This window comes from Spea bombifrons, chromosome 5 (assembly GCF_027358695.1).
Source record: "Spea bombifrons isolate aSpeBom1 chromosome 5, aSpeBom1.2.pri, whole genome shotgun sequence".
In the NCBI taxonomy this organism is placed as follows: Eukaryota; Metazoa; Chordata; class Amphibia; order Anura; family Pelobatidae; genus Spea; species Spea bombifrons.
Genome location: NC_071091.1, coordinates 103490358 through 103508361, shown reverse-complemented (window position 1 = coordinate 103508361; position 18004 = coordinate 103490358). Strand labels below are relative to the sequence as shown.

The 18004-nt window shown below is 48.7% G+C and overlaps 1 protein-coding gene across 7 annotated transcripts in view; it reads left to right on the top strand.

Moving 5' to 3' along the window:
- CYRIB (CYFIP related Rac1 interactor B) overlaps positions 1 to 18004 on the top strand; it is a 37587-nt gene that overhangs the window by 1490 nt on the left and 18093 nt on the right. For 3 of the 7 annotated variants that reach the window (XM_053466241.1, XM_053466240.1, XM_053466242.1), the window contains exons 2-3: positions 13278 to 13358; positions 17814 to 17846. The gene's annotated coding sequence lies outside the window, so the exon portion shown is untranslated. Of the gene's footprint in view, positions 1 to 13277; positions 13359 to 15297; positions 15357 to 17813; positions 17847 to 18004 lie in introns of those variants that run through there. The other 4 variants (XM_053466243.1, XM_053466247.1, XM_053466246.1 and 1 more) reach the window with 3 other exon arrangements.

The window sequence follows — 18004 nt, the reverse complement described above, 5'->3', positions numbered from 1 at the left end:
CACCTTTCACGCTCTCCGCCAGCCATTGCATTCTCCGGTTTCTGGGGGGGGGATTCATTTCTCGCTGTGACCTTGGCTTCTGCAGACGGCCCCCCCAAGAAGCTTCTTCCGTAAATCACACGACCCCCCCCCCGCAATGCTCACCCACACCTACACCATTTCTCTTTCATTTTTGCTTTCTTTTTTTTTTTTTTTTAAATGTCTTCCTCGTTAACCTGTCAATGGCCAAACTTCCGCTGTCTGTTGGGCTCGCCTCTGGGAGGGTTGTACCGAGAGGGTTAACATGACCATCTAGCCATCACCAGCCCCCCCATATATATTTAACTGTTTCAGCATTCCAGATCCCCGATGCTGCGCGTTCACATTCATACGAGTCATAAATAAGCGTCTGTGCCGTTTAACCCTTAAATCGACGGACATATCACTTTAGGATGGGGCGCGTAAAGCTCATTGGCTATCAATATCCGTTGACCTGAAAACTGTTGTCGCGTGGCAGTGAAAGGGTCGGATTAACGCGTCGCGAGCCGTTTTCTGATAGAACGGATGTGTTTATTCCTTCACCTTGGAGGAGTCGTTGACACGGATGAAGCGCAGACCAGCGGCGGTGGCTTTTGGGGCTTGCCGTGTCCTGATGCCGGCTCCCGTGTGATCTCTGCCTTATTATTACCCGATTACAGGTCGGGAAGCCTCTCTGCCTTTGAGAGCCCGCCATGCATGCTAATTGAAAGACGCTGTGTAAACACAACCTATTATTTCTGGTGGTTATTACAGCGTCGGCCGGCGGCCGTTCCTCTGCACGCTAGAGCTATTTACCTATTAAGCAACCGCAGCCGTACGTTCCTCCCTAATCCGACGATACAAGTGTGTGTGTGTGTATATATATATATCCTCCGTGTGCTTTCTTTACATGTGATGATGTGTCACGGAAGCATAAAAACAAGCTTTTTTTGGTGACCCGGCTTTATGACCGGCAGGCAGCGATCCGCCGGGTTGGCTTCTCTTGCTGGCTTTGTTTGTGATCGGTAACAGCGCTGTGTTTAATATTTAGGGTTTTTGTTTAATTTTTATTCTTTGTCTGGTCCTGGCTGCGTTTCTCTGTAAGACCGGAGTACCCGGTATAATGACTTAGCGGTTAATGCACAGTGATGGGGAGATAATATCTTGTGCGGAATGATTTTATATGAATATATTTATTTTTATATATATATATATATGGTGTTAGACCCCTCTAACAAGCATCTTTGTCCTCTGGTGGTCTCTGTCTGGAATGGAATATGATGCAGATATCTACGATTGGAATCAATGGGACCGCTTTGTGTGCCGGTCGTCTATGACCCCCTGAAACTCTTTCCAGCGGGGGGGGGATTCTGCTAAATCCCTCTGTGTTTGCAAGGGGGGAGAAGGTAATCATTTAAAGGGATTGAAGGGTATATAATGGGTGGAGGGTCCCTTTAACAGGTTCTTCCAAACCCCGTGTGCTGCCACTCGTTGGGGTTCCTCGCTGAGATCGTAGGAGTGCGGCCCGCTGTCCGCTCCCAATTCCTCGTGTTCACGTTAACATACGTGTCTGGCGTCACGTTGTGATCCGGGGAATGCGCTTGTAAATACCGAAGCTACTCGTGGGTTAATGAATAAATCTCGTATGGATTATGTATTGTGTCTGAGGAGAAATGAAGAAGCTATACTGTCCTTATATAGGATAAACCCCCCCCCGTCTCCTGAAATGGGAAGTTAATGTGTACTCTATAGCTTTAACTTTTTTCCATTTTATTTTATAATCCTTTAGAGCTCTGATTTTTTTTTTTTTTTATATATAAAAATTAGTTTTCAAGATCCTAATAATATATATTTTCTGTTTAACAAAAAAGGGGGAAAGTGGAAGAAAAAACTATACTAATTACTGTGCTATTCGAGACCTTAAAGGGGATCTCCCACCGTGTTTTTTTTATCCAAACTACTATACACACACCCCGACTCCTTATCATACTGCCCGCGGGAAACAATAGAACAGCTCAGTCTCAATTACCCAGCTGGACCCTGTGACTAATGAATGTCTATGGAGGAACGGACTTCGTAAGCATTGCCATAAAGCATCAGCTCAGTGTGGTGTTAGAGCCGGGAAAGTCACCCAAAATATCACATGACTGACAGCGATGGCCGCCTCTGGGTCTGCAGATAAAGGGAGATTATTGGGGGAAAATGAGATAAAACCGGGTTTGGTGAACTCCGTACAGCACATAATGAAACACAGACCCGAGTCCAGCGGTGAGGGAGAAAGTACTAATCCCCCGGTGTTTCTGTGTGAAAAGGACAGGAATTTGTGTTATTTTTTGTAATATCTGCACATGACGTGGATGGGGTTTTTTTTTTCTTTTTTCTTCTTCATACCTGAAATTACAGATCGTGCCGCTCTTACTCCGCGCAGGTTTCTACACGTATATCAGAGAAAGGGAAATATGTTGAGCTGTCAGAGCGCTGCTGATACGTAACCACATGTTCTGACTAACAGGACCTCTAACCACCAGCGCAGGGCGACGTACCCCCAGCACCCGGCATCATTAATCACCCCCCCCGGGCACGGAAGCCTTCGGAATATCACTACCTGCGCTACCCCTCAAAAGTTTGGGGTCACCGGCTGTTTTCATGGAAAACGAGGACATTTCTTGCTGTAACATAAATCGCAAAAGGGTTTTCTAACCATGAATTAGACTTTTAAACTTAAACTTGGATCAGCGAACACAACGTGCCATTGGAACACAGGAGTGATGGGGGTGATAAAGGGCCATTGGAACACAGGAGTGATGGGAGTGATAAAGGGCCATTGGAACACAGGAGTGATGGGAGTGATAAAGGGCCATTGGAACACAGGAGTGATGGGAGTGATAAAGGGCCATTGGAACACAGGAGTGATGGGAGTGATAAAGGGCCATTGGGACACAGGAGTGACGGGAGTGATAAAGGGCCATTGGAACACAGGAGTGATGGGAGTGATAAAGGGCCATTGGAACACAGGAGTGATGGGAGTGATAAAGGCCTCTGTGCGCCTATGAAGAGATTCCATTAAAAATCAGCCGTTTCCAGCTACAATAGTAATTTACAACATTAACCCCGTCTGCGCTGGATTTCTGATCCATTTCAAGTTATTTTAATGGACAAAATCAGCATTTCTTTCAAGAACAAGAAAATTTTTAAGCGACTCCAAACATGTATAGTATATATAATGTTTGCTTGCATTGTTTTTTACACATTGAGGGTTCCCGGGTGACTCCTGCCCTGCAGCTCCTTTTTTTTTTTTGTAGGCCAAGTTGCTTCCATTAGCATTCGTCACATGGAGGCGCCGGTAGCTCTGAGGCTGGGCTCGGACTGGCACACCGGGCATGAGCATTAAAACATAACTTTCGGCTGCGCATGTCCAGCTGGTGGGCGCGATGACGCCATCCCCAGTCCTTCCCTGCCGTCTCCGTCTGGCCCTTTCTTACCAATCCGAGCTTTTCCTCTGTTTAGGATGTTGTTGGAGCGAAGATGTTATAATAAATGCACAATCGGGGGTGAGAGCACCCCGTATATCGCTTGGCTGCGGGCTGTCGCTGCTTGCCGTTCCCCGTTGTGTTTTTATTTGCTGCTCCCCGTGGGCTCCCGCAGTGCGAAGTCCTCAGACCGCAGCAAACATGCGGGGAATTCCAGCTGGCGGTAAGAGCTCTGTTTACATGGGTGGCTGAGGGTTGTTAGCACGGACTTAGTACATTGTTAGTGCGTGCGCGGCTTATTCCTCCCCTCGGCTCCCTATCGGTAAGTAGGAGCTTGCATGTTGAGTTTTAGGGTTATTAACATACGTATACGCGCAGAAAGCCTTTCCATTGATTTCAGTAGCCAAAAATAACGAGGAGCAGCGCAGGCGATGCCGCCGATCGGGAGCTGCAACTACTCCTAAAGGTTACCTGCCCCCCCCCCATAAAGAACTTGGGTGGCTCGATTTATAAGACTAGGTCCGTCTCCAAACCGGTAGATCAGAATGATATGTGACTCGGCCCCTTTAAACTCCCATGCAGTATCCCCTCGTATGCGTCGGCCCCTCTCCTTGCCCACCGGCTGTTTCGGTGTGTCCCTTTAATTAAATCATCGTAATGTTTTCAGGCCGCCTTCATCTTTCTCCATATGCGATCCCTGATAGGCTCCATCCACCACGTATGAAGGCGTATTACAGCATAATGGGTTAAAATACAGACTGGTGATATAGAAACATTTAAATACAGAAAGGGGATTAACAAAGTATGGGGGGGGCAGTTTATTCCAAAGGAGGAGAAACGTTAGAACCAGAGATCATCATCTAAAACCAGAGGGTCGGGGCTTGGGTGTAACGGAAAGGGGGTTTACTTCACTGTGAGGGTAGTAGATACGTGGAGCTGCCTCCTTTCTTACGTTCTGTGTTTCTCCGAGCGCATTGCGCTGGAAGCCTCCTCGGTCTCTTTATGCTGCGGGGTGGTTTATAGTTGCACAGTATTGATGATCGGGGGTCCGTACATCACCCCGCTTTCTGTTCTTTGTGCCGTTTCTGTGTTTTTATTCCTGCCCCTAAAGGTCTGATCGCTTCTACGAAGCTTTTTCCAGTTTCTATGGCAACAGCCTATCCGTGAATTTCTTTGTCACATAATTGGGTTCCCAGCAGAATTCTGAATAACACGACAGCCCCCCCCCCGCAAACAGCGAATGCGTATGAAACTACTTTGTGAGTACGCGCTCATACGGATTTATTTACCCGCGCGCATGCACATGGGATTATATATATATTTATTTAAAGGGACGCCTCAGCGTGAGTCACTGGTCCTCGCTGTGTAATCAGCTGCCGGCACGGCCCCCGCTGCCGATTGTTTGATGGAGTCAGCGGCGCTCAGTGCTCAGGAGTTAATCGGGTCAGCGGCGGGACTCTCGTACGGTGGTGGGTTTGGACTTGATGGCGGGGAGAGGTCGTGTGAGGGAAGAGAGCCGACAGAATAGATGCGGATACGAGGCTTTCAGGACAAATGAACAGATATATTCTGCAGCCCCTTTTTCTTCAGCTGCTTTAGTTTTTTTTAGTGATGGATGACATAGAAATCTTGCCATTCCTGTCCGATAAACAGAAGCAAGCGATCTATGAGTTTATACACCGGACGCATCGTGTAGAGTATATCCCACCGTTCAAAAGTTTGGGGTCACTTAGTTTTCTTGTTTTGGGAAGAAATGCTGATTTTGTCCATTAAAATAACATGAATTGGCTCAGAAATTCCAGCGCAGACGGGGTTAATGTTGGAAATGACTATTGTAGCTGGAAACGGCTGCTTTTTAATGGAATCTCTTCATGGGCGTACAGAGGCCTTTATCACTCCCATCACTCCTTTATCACTCCCATCACTCCTGTGTTCCAATGGCCCTTTATCACTCCCATCACTCCTGTGTTCCAATGGCCCTTTATCACCCCCATCACTCCTGTGTTCCAATGGCCCTTTATCACTCCCATCACTCCTGTGTTCCAATGGCCCTTTATCACTCCCATCACTCCTGTGTTCCAATGGCCCTTTATCACTCCCATCACTCCTGTGTTCCAATGGCCCTTTATCACTCCCATCACTCCTGTGTTCCAATGGCCCTTTATATAATATATGTGTATCCGGGTGTAAAGTGTCTTGGAAATAACAGAAATTGAATAGTTATGATGCATTTGAGGTCGGGTGGGTTTGTAGCTCGTGTTCTGCGCATGTACTGTACACTGTTATAAGCGTTTGGTAGAGAGCCGGGTACACCTGCCAGCCGCATTTAGTATCAGGAATGCCCGACGGACTCCGGGTGTGTTTGACGTGTAAAGCTGTGGAGTGGTCTTCGCTCGGCGTGCGGTGGGATCCGTGGCGTTGAGGACTCCTCGGAATACTTTCTCTGGTGAAAAGCCCGCGCTCGTGCCCCTCGGCTACGGTCCTGCGTGTTGGGACGCGGTTCTGCGTGTAGCTGCCGTGTTACGTGTCCGTGATGTGCTGGGACAGTGATTTCTCCAGAATTCTCTAGAGACGATCGCACTGATTACTCCACGGCAGAAATGGGGAGAATCGAGAAAAACTTAACCCTTTGGTGGGCTTTCTTGTTCATTCATTGACTTGGCTATAACCCCCCCCCTGCTGGTCGCCCGTTTCTCCTGCTGTAAAGACATTAATCAGTCGTTGGTCTCGTCTTAGACTCAGGAGCCGTATATCTATCCCATGCATGTTTAATACCCTCACTGTATTACCCTCTACCACTTCTGCTGGGAGGCTGTTCCACTTATCTACTACTTTCTGTAAATTAAAGCTTCCTTCCATTCTTTAGATAAACAGTGAGAGCCGAGCTGATCCGCAGAGCCTTTCACAGCGAAACCCTCCGCAGAGCAGGCTGAGACCCGGCGGGGGGATTACAATCAATCTGAAGGAACCCGTTTCTTTAATAACTTCTAAAAAAAACAAAAAACAAAAGCAACTGAAAAAAAGGAAATGCCCTTAAATCGTGATCGGGGTTGAAATGTGACATAAAATTTGACCTTTTTTTGATAATGATGTGATATAACATCTGCGGGGAGATCCGGGTCGGCAAGCGGCTAGAAATCCCCCCGAACCAGCGAGCGGAAATATTCCGTCTCCAAACCGAAGCCCCCTTTAAATAAACATTTATCTTCTGATGCTAAATATTTTGCAATTCTCCGCAGCCCGGCGTTGAAGTGTTTGTTTCTTATGTTTCCATTAAATCTATGCCCGGGTTCAGGGCCGGATTGCAGCGAGATGAACCGGGGTGTTACGGTGACAGAGCCCCCCGCGGATATCCACACGCGAGCAAAGAAATCAGCGGAAAATGATCTTTCCTCTACACAGTCGCCCCGTTGTACAAAAACCATGAAATATGAGTGGGAATATACTTCAAATATACCTTTCTGACATGAATTTCTCGCATATATTTAACTATTTTTTATTTTTTTTGGATGAACCTGCGCTGTTTGCGGTTTGGTATCCGGGAGAGAGATCCGTTATTTTTGTTTATTTGTTTGCAGAAGATCTTTCGCAGCCTTTTTTGCTCCGATTTCCCCCGGGGGTTCCAGTATTTGCCGTGGGTGCTGTGTGTGTGTGACCTGGAGCCGCCATCGCTGGCAGTCATGTGATATTTTGGGTGATTTTCCCGGCTCAATCACCACACTGAGCTGATGCTTTATGGCGATGCTAACGAAGTCTGTTCATCCAGAGGCTTTCCAGCCAGTTGATTAAGACCGAGCCATTCTGTTGTTCCCCACAGGCAGTATGATAAGGAGTCGGGGTGTTTGGTAGATCGGGGGTCAGATAACAGAGCGAGAACAAATGGCTGATGTGCAGCTGCCTGAAAACATATTTTTTGCATCATTTTCTTGTATTTATTGTGCCTTTTACGTGTTTTTTATTTTTTTTTTTGGTTGTTTTTGGTAGCCTTTAAAAAAAAAAAAAAAAGACCCAGGTTAGTGTAATGTAGGTAAAGCCCCCTACCTGGTAACCTACATACAGTCTGCATGCGCGGATCTTCCTTTAGCTGGGATTGTCAGACGGCTGGAAGGACCCAATTAACGCGTTTGCTGATTACATTTCACGTCGCTGAGGGTCTCGAGGTGCCTTGAAGTCTCTCCTAATGAACACCCGGCTCCCCCCCCGGGCGGTAACCCCGGCTCCCCCCCCGGGCGATAACCCCGGCTCCCCCCAAAGTGGTGACCCAGCTTACACCATACCCCCCCTCGGCATCGTTGTAATTTAACCTACATAGCGTCCGCATCCTTAGAGAGCCGCTCGCTGCCGTAGAACTCTATATATTGATCAGTTATGCTTTAGATTTAATTAGGGGGGGGTGCAGCTTTCTTCCAGCCCGTTCTACATCAAAGCGTTGGCCCCCAGGGGGTGCAGAATCTGATTTTTATGCCAAATCCTGCTTAAAAAAACAGGTTTTTTTTTGCATATCCCTGATTCGCTGCGCGCTTTTAAACAGGCGCTTTCTGTATGGAGACGGAGGTTTAGGGGAAACGTACAGAAGCGGAGAATCGGCTTGGAGAAATAAAACCGATTCTCCATGTGTATGAGAACATACGTACCTGAGGTAGAAGATAGAAGATAGAAGATAGAGGTAGAAGATGCAGCCCTGCTGCTGCAGCTGCCTTACTCCTCCGTGGTTTGACCATTCTTGGAGCAGACAGTCAGTGGCAGGAAAGTGTTCCTATTGCACACGGAGCTGTGACGTTGGTTAAGATGCAGCGCTGGAGCTGGAGGCGAGTATATCATGGGCAGGGAGATCTATTCACTGGCATGGAAAGTAGCGGGGGGGGGTTGGGGCAAAATGCAAATGAGGGGATTCTGTAGAACCCCCTCCCCCATGGAATGCAAAGATGGACACCACAAAAACCTCCCGGCGATCTTTTAAGGTGCCGTTCCACTTATACAAAACGAACCAAGCCCTTGGCAGGCGCGTCATTTCATTCTTCCCTCAGACAACTTAATCGCCTAAAACAATGTTTCAGTTTCCATGGCAACAACTTATCAGTACCCGCTTTGTGTTCCCAACAAACTTTTATGACGGTTTATGAACCTGTTTCCGTGTTTATTTAGGAAAATGCATCATGGAACCCACAGAATGAACGTCCCGATCATTAAACGGGACCCCGACCGGCGCTCGCCTTCTGCTGTCGCCGGGGAGCGGTGTGATTGAGACCGGCGATCGCTTTGTTTTCTCGGCCGTAGTATTTTGTCTGTAAGGAATATAAATATATAATTTATGAGTATAAAGTGTGAGACAGACTGCGTGATAAAGGGCCGGACCTGGCCAGCTTCCGTGTGCTTGCATTTCTTCTACGATCCTTAAGGCGGTATTTAAATTTTCCCCTTTCAAGAAAATAATGAAGAAGAGCTATACTTCAGGTTTAAGAGAAATACCCCGCTTACGTATCCTTCGGGGTTCACCTCCCACCAGGTCAGCGGTGTTACCGGCTCGTCGGACGCAGCGGGCTCTGGAAAGGGAAAGGCAGGAATCGCCCCGTTAGCGGCCCGGTCTGCGTGGCCACAAAGTGCTTCCATTGGACTCAGTAGGAACGCCTTTCTCTCGTACGCGTGAGAACTCGTCAGCGGGCAAAGAGGCCAATGTGTGGAAGACGAGAACAGAGACCCATTACAGAGACCCGATGATGTCATGCTGTGATGCGTGAGCACATAGTGGCTGGAGCGCCCGTTACATTGCGTTGGAAGCTTTGCAATGCCTTTTTCTGTAAAGGTAGAAGCGGGGGTCTCCGGCCGGCCGGTAACGCACCGGCTCGCTCATCGGCAGATTTTGTTTCTTAACCCTTTGAGTACAGGGGGCTCCCGTAGCCTGCTCCTCCTGTGCAGTAAGACGTGCGTGCGGTTTGCTCGGTCTCGGTTATTAATGCGTCACAGAATGTTTGATCGCAGCAGAGCCCTTCTGGGAAGGAGTCGCTGCGATGCTTCCTCATACAGGCCTTTTGACTTCCTTTTTCTCAGCGTCTGCATGAGCGGGAATGTCTTAAAATCAGGAAGTGTCACAGGCCAGAGTCACCCAGCCCTTATCCCCCGCGCCGCTCCTCCCCCAGCCCTTATCCCCCGCGCCGATCGCCCCCCTGCCCTTATCCCCGCGCCGCTCGTCCCCTGCCCTTATCCCCGCGCCGCTCGTCCCCTGCCCTTATCCCCCGCGCCGCTCATCCCCCTGCCCTTATCCCCCGCGCCGCTCGTTCCCCCTGCCCTTATCCCCACGCCGCTCGTCCCCCAGCCCTTATCCCTCGCGCCGCTCGTCCCCTGCCCTTATCCCCGCGCCGCTCGTCCCCTGCCCTTATCCCCCGCGCCGCTCATCCCCCTGCCCTTATCCCCACGCCGCTCGTCCCCTGCCCTTATCCCCGCGCCGCTCGTCCCCTGCCCTTATCCCCGCGCCGCTCGTCCCCTGCCCTTATCCCCGCGCCGCTCGTCCCCTGCCCTTATCCCCGCGCCGCTCGTCCCCTGCCCTTATCCCCGCGCCGCTCGTCCCCTGCCCTTATCCCCGCGCCGCTCGTCCCCTGCCCTTATCCCCGCGCCGCTCGTCCCCCAGCCCTTATCCCTCGCGCCGCTCGTCCCCCAGCCCTTATCCCTCGCGCCGCTCGTCCCCCAGCCCTTATCCCTCGCGCCGCTCGTCCCCTGCCCCCATCCCCGCGCCGCTCGTCCCCTGCCCCTATCCCCACGCCGCTCGCCCCCCTGCCCTTATCCCCGTGGCGCTCGTCCCCCAGCCCTTATCCCCGCGCCGCTCGGCCCCCAGCCCTTATCCCCGCGCCGCTCGTCCCCCAGCCCTTATATCCGCGCCGCTCGCCCCCCCTGCCCTTATCCCCGCGCCGCTCGTCTTGATGGACGCATGTCTTTTTTCAGCCTATGTAACTATGTAAGGACTAGGGGTCCGGAGCACTCGGGTGAGGGTTATGGGATTGGATTTGGAGAAGTGGGATTATAGCATGAATGGTTGGGTTGAGGGGGGGCGCAGCTGAGGATCTTCGGAATTGTGGTGGCCGACAGAAAGCAGACAACAGCCACGTTTGTTGACTTAGCGTTTCGAGGCGCTGCACCGTGTACACACATTCATGGCGCTCTCAGGAACGTAGGTTTTAATAAATTAAAGGTTTTAATCTCATAAAAACAGCCCATGACCTCTTAAAAAACCTTTTCAGTTGCTATAGGAACAACCTATCAGTGCCCGCTTTTGTGTCACGTGACAATTAAGCCTTCCCAGCAATATTTCTGAATGTTGATCATTTCTGAAATGTTTGTGAGTAAAGGTTTGGTCACTCGGGGGTATTAGGAGTGATCTTATGAGCTTTTTATATATATATATATTTTATATATAGGGGCAGGTGAAATCCTTGCATAGGGTGGATACAGATTTGCTCTTTTAACCCTTTCACAGCAATAGAGAGAGTAATTTGCGGTGCTTGTGGGTCAGGGCACGGCTCAGCGCTCGGTAAAATGCTGTAATTCCCCGAGAAGTTAAACGGAAAACTGAACGGAAACTGAAACTCCTGAATCGCGACGGGGTGAGAAAACGGGCGGTTTATAGCAGAGATCCAACCACAATAAGCTTCTGCTGCAAGAAGAGCCGGCCCCGTATAATGTATAGTGAAATCAGGGAAGTTATGCTGTATATGGAGGAGCCTGCCAGCGTTGGCCCTTTCTAATGAGTAGTAAGTGATGGAGCTGAAACTCTCCATTTAGTCGATAGACGCCTTTGTGTTGAAGTTCCTCTTCGCTGTTAAATTCTTTTTGTCTACAAAGAGCGTTTAGGAAGTGACTGTTGTGGCGTCTTCTGTAGCTGATCCTTGTGTAACCGGTTCATTGCAGAACATGATGTTGTGGTGTAATGAGAAGTAACACAGGAAGAACACAACTATTTACTTTATGTCCACGGTTTGTGGCCATCGAATAGATCTGAGAAGATAACAGGATTCTGTCTGAGGCAGAGAGGCCAACGGGTCTGATTCGATTAGATAAGTGGAACAGCCTCCCAGCAGAAGTGGTAGAGGGTAATACAGGGAGGGTATTAAACATGCATGGGACAGGTATACGGCTCCTGAATCTGAGACTGATTAAGGTCTGAGTCTTTTTATAGCAGGAGGAACAGGCGACCAGACTGGGAGAACGCGTCTGATCCGCCGGCAGGTTCTGTTTCTGGAGCGTGTCGCAGAGCATCGTTTTCTCGCTTTTCTGGTATTTTATATACTTTTTGTATTATTTTTCTCCCTGTGTTACTTAAATGCGGCTGGTGGCGTTTATTTTTTGATTGATATAGCAGCAACATACGCTGCAGCGCTGTACAATCTGGTTCCCCATTCTAGTCCGTTTTGCAAGACCTTCTTACAAAATCAAACCTGTTAACCCCTCGCCTCCCCTCGCTTCCTCTAAGCGTTAGTATGCACACACGTTGCACGTGCTCAGCAGCACTCCAATAGAGGTCATTAAAGCAGCAGCCAATCACACGTATACTAGCACAACATCTGCGTCCAGAAAGCATGTATACGATTGGCTGCTGCTACTTTGTGTGTACAAAAGGAAGGAGCATACTGAGGTACACTGCCTGCTTTCAGGAGAGGCAGCGGAGGGAGGAGCTGGCGGGAGGAGAGTGCTTTACATGCAGAGAAAAGGGGCAAATGCATAGGGGGGGGATTCTGCAATGGGGGCATCATGAAAATGTAAAGGGAACATGTGACGGCCGGAGGGTCCCTTTTAGATATATGGATTTTTTGCAGATGCTTCCCTGCAGAGAATGGAATGTGTTTTTTTGGGGGGGGGATTGCCAGTTTTTACCCCGTATCTCACATGAGTTTTGGCATCGCTCGCGTTTTGGAATTTCGCTCTTTTTAATAGAATGTTACACGGTACAGACCGGGAAGAGCACCGAGCCAGCTGGGCGATGGAGTGTCCGTTGATGGGCGACAGAGTGCCCACTCATGATGTCTGTAGAAGGACGCCTGTGTCACTGATTGTAATATGCATTATACGGGGCCACCCCAGCTCTTCCCGCAGCAGAAGCTCGCTGCGGTAGGCTCTTCATATTGTATAGTGAAGCTAGCGAAATACAACTGCAACTCTCCTGCAGACTCCCTCGTTAATAAACATAATGGCGGCTCTGCTGTGACCCCGCAGGGGTTATTGATGCTTTCGGTTCGCTGCTTCAGATTCTTTATTAAAATATAAATGATGAATGATGTCATAACCGTGAAACATGTTGTATGTGCTGCTGTTTTCACCCGTCATTTAGTTCTGTGTGAATTCTAGGGCTCCAGGCTGTGCTTGCCAAAGGCTGCCTTGCGGCACCTCAAAGCATCCAGCTGGTGATTAAGACTGAGCAATACTATGGTTTCCCGCAGGCAGTATGATAAGGAGCAGGGTGGGGGGGTTTGCTTAGTAGATCGGGGCTCGGATAGCAGAGTGAGATCTCGAGAAGCAAACAGAATGCGACCGTAGGGGGACGGCAGCGATAACCTAAACGGCGCTGTCATGATCGCGCATCTCTGCCTTTAAATGCTTGGGACTAGCAGCCCGGGACGGGGTCCCTTCTTTCCTTTCCCCCAAACATGCGCGGGTTAGACGGAGTCCTCTGCCTCGATTCGTTCAGCAGCGGAAACGCGCGGGCTTTCGCTGGGTTATTGGGCAGAATGGGATTTGCCGGAGGAAGCCGCCTCGCGTTCTCTCGGAGGCTTTGATGAACGTCCCGGTTTAATGATACGCTTGCTTTGTGTTCTTTGTCTCCAGACCCTCAGGAACGAGTTGCCGCAGGCCGTCGCCTTGTGAAGTGGACCTCTTTGAAGCACTCGAAGAAGCCCTCGTCTGCTGGTAAATATTTGCTCAGCTGTCTCACTGTTAATAGTTCGGCAAATTCCGGTTTCCCGGCGTCATAAAACGGCAGCAGCGATGCGGTGACTGCGTGCGGGGGTCCGGTCCTCTCCTGGAGACCCCATGCGTGTATTCCTTACACTATGTAGAGAAGGTGGGGTTTAATCCCGATAGACACGCTTGCCGAGTTATTGATTATTAAACTTCTGAGCTCCCATCGGTGGACAAACTCCGTCCAGCTCATTGATACTCAAGTTCTGTGTCGCTGTTTTTCAGCCGTCGCGCATGTGCATGTGACAACTATCATTGTACATTCGGAATTGCGCTTGCTAGGTACTTGGATCAATGGGCACTTTTAATAAGAGGAGGACGCATTGTCTTGGAGGCCACGTCTAGGTTCCTTCTGCCCCATGCGCGTGAGCGCTCTCCTCCTCGCTGGGCCGTATGCTCGGTTTATGGGCCGATAGACGGTAGAGGAGGGTAATAGGAGGATATGAGTGGACTGCACTTTATAGAAAGGTAGGCGAGGAGTACGAGGTTACGGGGTAAGGAGAGCGCGAGGCGTTTACTGGGTGAGGTCCTGGGCCAGCCCCGCTCAGATACCCCACTTATCACCTATACAGGGTGCAGACCTCTGTCTTTAATCCACGTCTCTGGTTCTGCGCTTCGTTCTACGAGCGCCTTGTGCGCATTAAACGAATTAACCGTGTCTGGGCAGCATTACGCAGCCAAAGTCTCCCAGCGGCTGGACTTCCGAGTCCTTGTGTAGGGGGCTGCGATACGTCGAATGATGGGTTTGTGAGCGTCTCCGTGGGGGTCCCTAAAACCCACCCTCACCCTTTCCAGTCTAACGAATTAATATGAACGCCTATAGAACTCACCTATAGATTATGGCATCGAGAATATAAGGGAGATGTGAAATAGAACACGTTTTCACATAAAGGATTATTTGTTGCTGTTATTTATTACTTGATTATTATTTTATTCAGTTCCTTCCGCCGTACCGTGAGACAGAGACGGTTGCCCGCGGCTAAGTATGGATTTTAGTATGTGAATTTCACTCTAATCACAGCATGACCTTGATTTCCGAGAGGAAGGTCGTCTAGCGGGAATTCTTTTTCGTTTGAAACCAGGAATGTAGACGGGGTTCAGATTTATTTATTTGCAGGTCTCGCCTGTCTCGTTGGTACCTTTGTGTCTGTACGCTGTATATAAAGAAGCGTCAGCACATGGGGCACGCTTGTGATTTTATGTTCTTATCGAGCCGCCTAGCATGCAAAACGTGAGCCAAAAAAATAAATAAAGTACGCGGTGTCTGTAGAATTCCTAAAATGTAATTACTTTAAAGGTGCTGATCAGTTTATACAGGGGTACAGCACTTTCATATCTCCCAAGAGTCCTGGTTTTTGTGGTTCAGTCCCAGATAGCAGCCCCGCTGTCCTGCTTTTGCGAGGCAGCAAGGAAAAAGGGCTTTTGGGGAGATTCTCTGACCCCCCTGACCACCCCAGGGTGCCGCAAAATCAGTAGATGCGATGCTCTGAAGCCACCCGGGAGGTGGCTTTTCCTGTAAGGTGGGTGGCCCATGCCTACTTCTGGGGGTTAGAAGCAGCCAATCAGTGGCGCGGAATGTTGGGGCATGGATGGGGTTGGAAGCTGCAGCAATGCAGCTTCACCCTATGGTAAGAATCCCCTCCTCAATTTGAACAAAGCATATCAAAGTATTTACAAAGTACTTGTTTGCGTTGTTCAGGGGTCTCCCTGCGACACCGGAGTGTCCCTTTAAAGAATATGCGGGCTGTTAGTAATTCTTATCAGGGCGTTTCTGGTATTCTGATCGATAATAGAAGTAGAATCCATCTTTGATGTTAAATGCCAGGTCTTCTCCTGTCTTCGTGTTCTTCTGACGCTTCCGGGTTTCTGTCACAGCTTTAAGATCAGTAGCTGGATGCGGAAGAAGCCCCGGCCGCCTTAACCGGTCACCCAGTAACTTAGCACGAGGTGAGAGAAGACTTTAAACCAGGAGAAATAATCATAATATAGATCCCTTTCCCCACAGTATACACACTGGCTGGGATTTTAGAGTGTATGTGTGTATATATAGATGTGTGTGCATGTATATGTGTATATATATATATATATATATATGTGTGTGTATGTATATGTGTGTATATATATATATATATATATATATATATATATATACATACAGTAAATTGTTTATTTTAACACCGTTCCATGGGTTCATTTAGTGTATGGAGCTGTAGGATGATGTTGAAAAGGCCACACTCCCATTGTACAGCGTTGTGGAATATGATGGCGCTATATAAATCAATGAATGATAATAGATTGCCCTCTTCTGCCATCTAGTGGCGGTGCTTTTGTACTGCACAATTCCAAAGATTTTTAGTGGAAACAAAGTAGCCAATATCAGTCGTTATACTGCAAACCAAGACAATGCGTTCTGCGTGATTATTCCTCCCCATGAAGTATTTTTCTCTTTGTTCCTGTCCCTCTTGGCTGGCAGATGGTTTGTCCCGGCAACTGTTTAAATTAATGTGGTGTTAATGAATTATGTAGTGAGATGCAAAATGTAATGGTTAGGAAAAGCAGCAGATCCTCATTAGCCTATGTTGTTAATGTAGGGCGACAAAGATGTCACTGATTCCGGGGGCAGTTTACAAAAACATATTGTGCTCGAAAGAAATAAGTTATAAGACGACCCTCCCCAAAATTTGAATATAAATTTAGAAAAGAAAAAGCCTGAATACAAGACTTATATGTGCCTATACGCCACTCTGCCGCCTTGATATGCCTTTTAACCCCCATTATGCCACTCTGCCCCAGATATGCCTTTCAACCCTCTATATGCCACTCTGCCTCCATGATATACCTTTTAACCCCCATAACTCCACTCTGCTCCCCCAGAAAAAAAAAATAGCTGCGGTCACGATTTTCCATTCTTGCCTTGGGCGGAAAAGGAGTTGGCTACGGCTCTAGCTAAATACCATGATAGTGTCAGCGCTGGAGCTTACTGGTGGTTAATAGATCGCATACAGGGAAATGTTTGGCCGGACGCACCTCCGTCACATAAAATAGCTGGGGGGGGGCTTATGAGAAGGGGCAAACACATATTTGCCTGGGGGGGGACCCTGACAATTTAAAGGGAACACGCAGCCATCATATGCATTAACATGTACATGATGGATGGAGGCTTTAACGGCGTTTGGTTCCCATCTACACGGAGCTGGCCCCCAATGCTGACACAGTGTCCTTGGCACAGCCATTTGGGGGTAATAAAGACTATCTGACTGAGATGTATACGAAGAATCAAAGGAATGTTAAATATGATGTCACTGCCTTGCAGCCCATACTGGAAGTGACATCACATGTCATAAAAGCAATTGCTCTGTTTCTTTTGCTTTGATGCGCACACGTACATTTGCTTTTGTGAATAAGAATAATAGACTATAACTGCTTTTAAAATCAGAAAATTAGCAAATCTGCCTTCAGAAACCTAATTCTTTATCCAGGCAAAGGCAGATGCGGGGATCCTGGGCGACGATGGGTTAATAAAGCCATTGCGTTTCTAATACGAAGCCTTTGATGTGCGATTCGGCTCCGCGGCGCATCCGTTCCCGCTCGCTGTTCCACGCTTTGTAGCTGCACGCACGGTGCGGGAAGAAATTGCGGTTGCCATGGCGCCCGGTGGAATCTGCATGGTACCGGAGCGAGGGATGAGGGTTCCCGCCGCGTATAATCAGACCCGTGAATGAGCTTCGGCCATGGGCTGTTAACGCGAGCTGCGGGGGGGATTTCTGCGGCACATTTTAGGATAAGGCTGTGATTTATTTATTTTTTATAATAGCGTAGAAGCTCACGGAGGAAGCCCATGTAGCTGACATAAGAAGGGGTTAAATTCAAAAAAAATATACCAAATCCAGCCGTGCGTTTTGCCCCAAGCATATCGTTCTGTCGTTATTCTGCTCCGGTGTGTCTTCATTTTGTTGTCAATTTGTGTAATTTGATATTTGTTAACTTACACTGCCCCCCCCCCTATTGTAACAGCGCTATGGAATCTGCTGGCGCTATATAAATGTCATTAAAAGAATGAGACTTTAACTCCTCCCCCTGTCTCTACGGAAACCAGACTTCAGAATAAGTTCCCGGAGCAGCAGCCAATTGCATTCAAGTTAGCAAAACGTCAGTGTTGGGATAGTATGCATGCGATTGGATGCTGCTGGTCCCTTTTGGGTAGAATGGGACGGCTACTGGGCGCGTGCAGGAAGTGTACGCACGAGCACTTCCCTTTCAGCCGAGGCAGCTGGGGGCGGAGTTAAACGACGCGCGGAACATCAAAGCAGCCATTATATTCGTGGAATATTGTGACCCATCCCCTTTAATTGTTATTTATGTAACGAGCGGCGTGTTCTGTAACGATGTCTGTCTGTCTTCCAGATCAGGGAGCCGAAGTACCAGCACTGGTCGAAGGTAAGAATCATCCTCTTAACAGCATTGGGGGAGGAGTGTATTAACCCTTTGATGATTACCTTGTTTTGTAAATGCCATCATTCATTCGCCCGCTCTGCGTAAATGCAGAACGTGAAATGAATGAAAGCGACGCCCCCGTTTTCTTAGTGGATTGTATT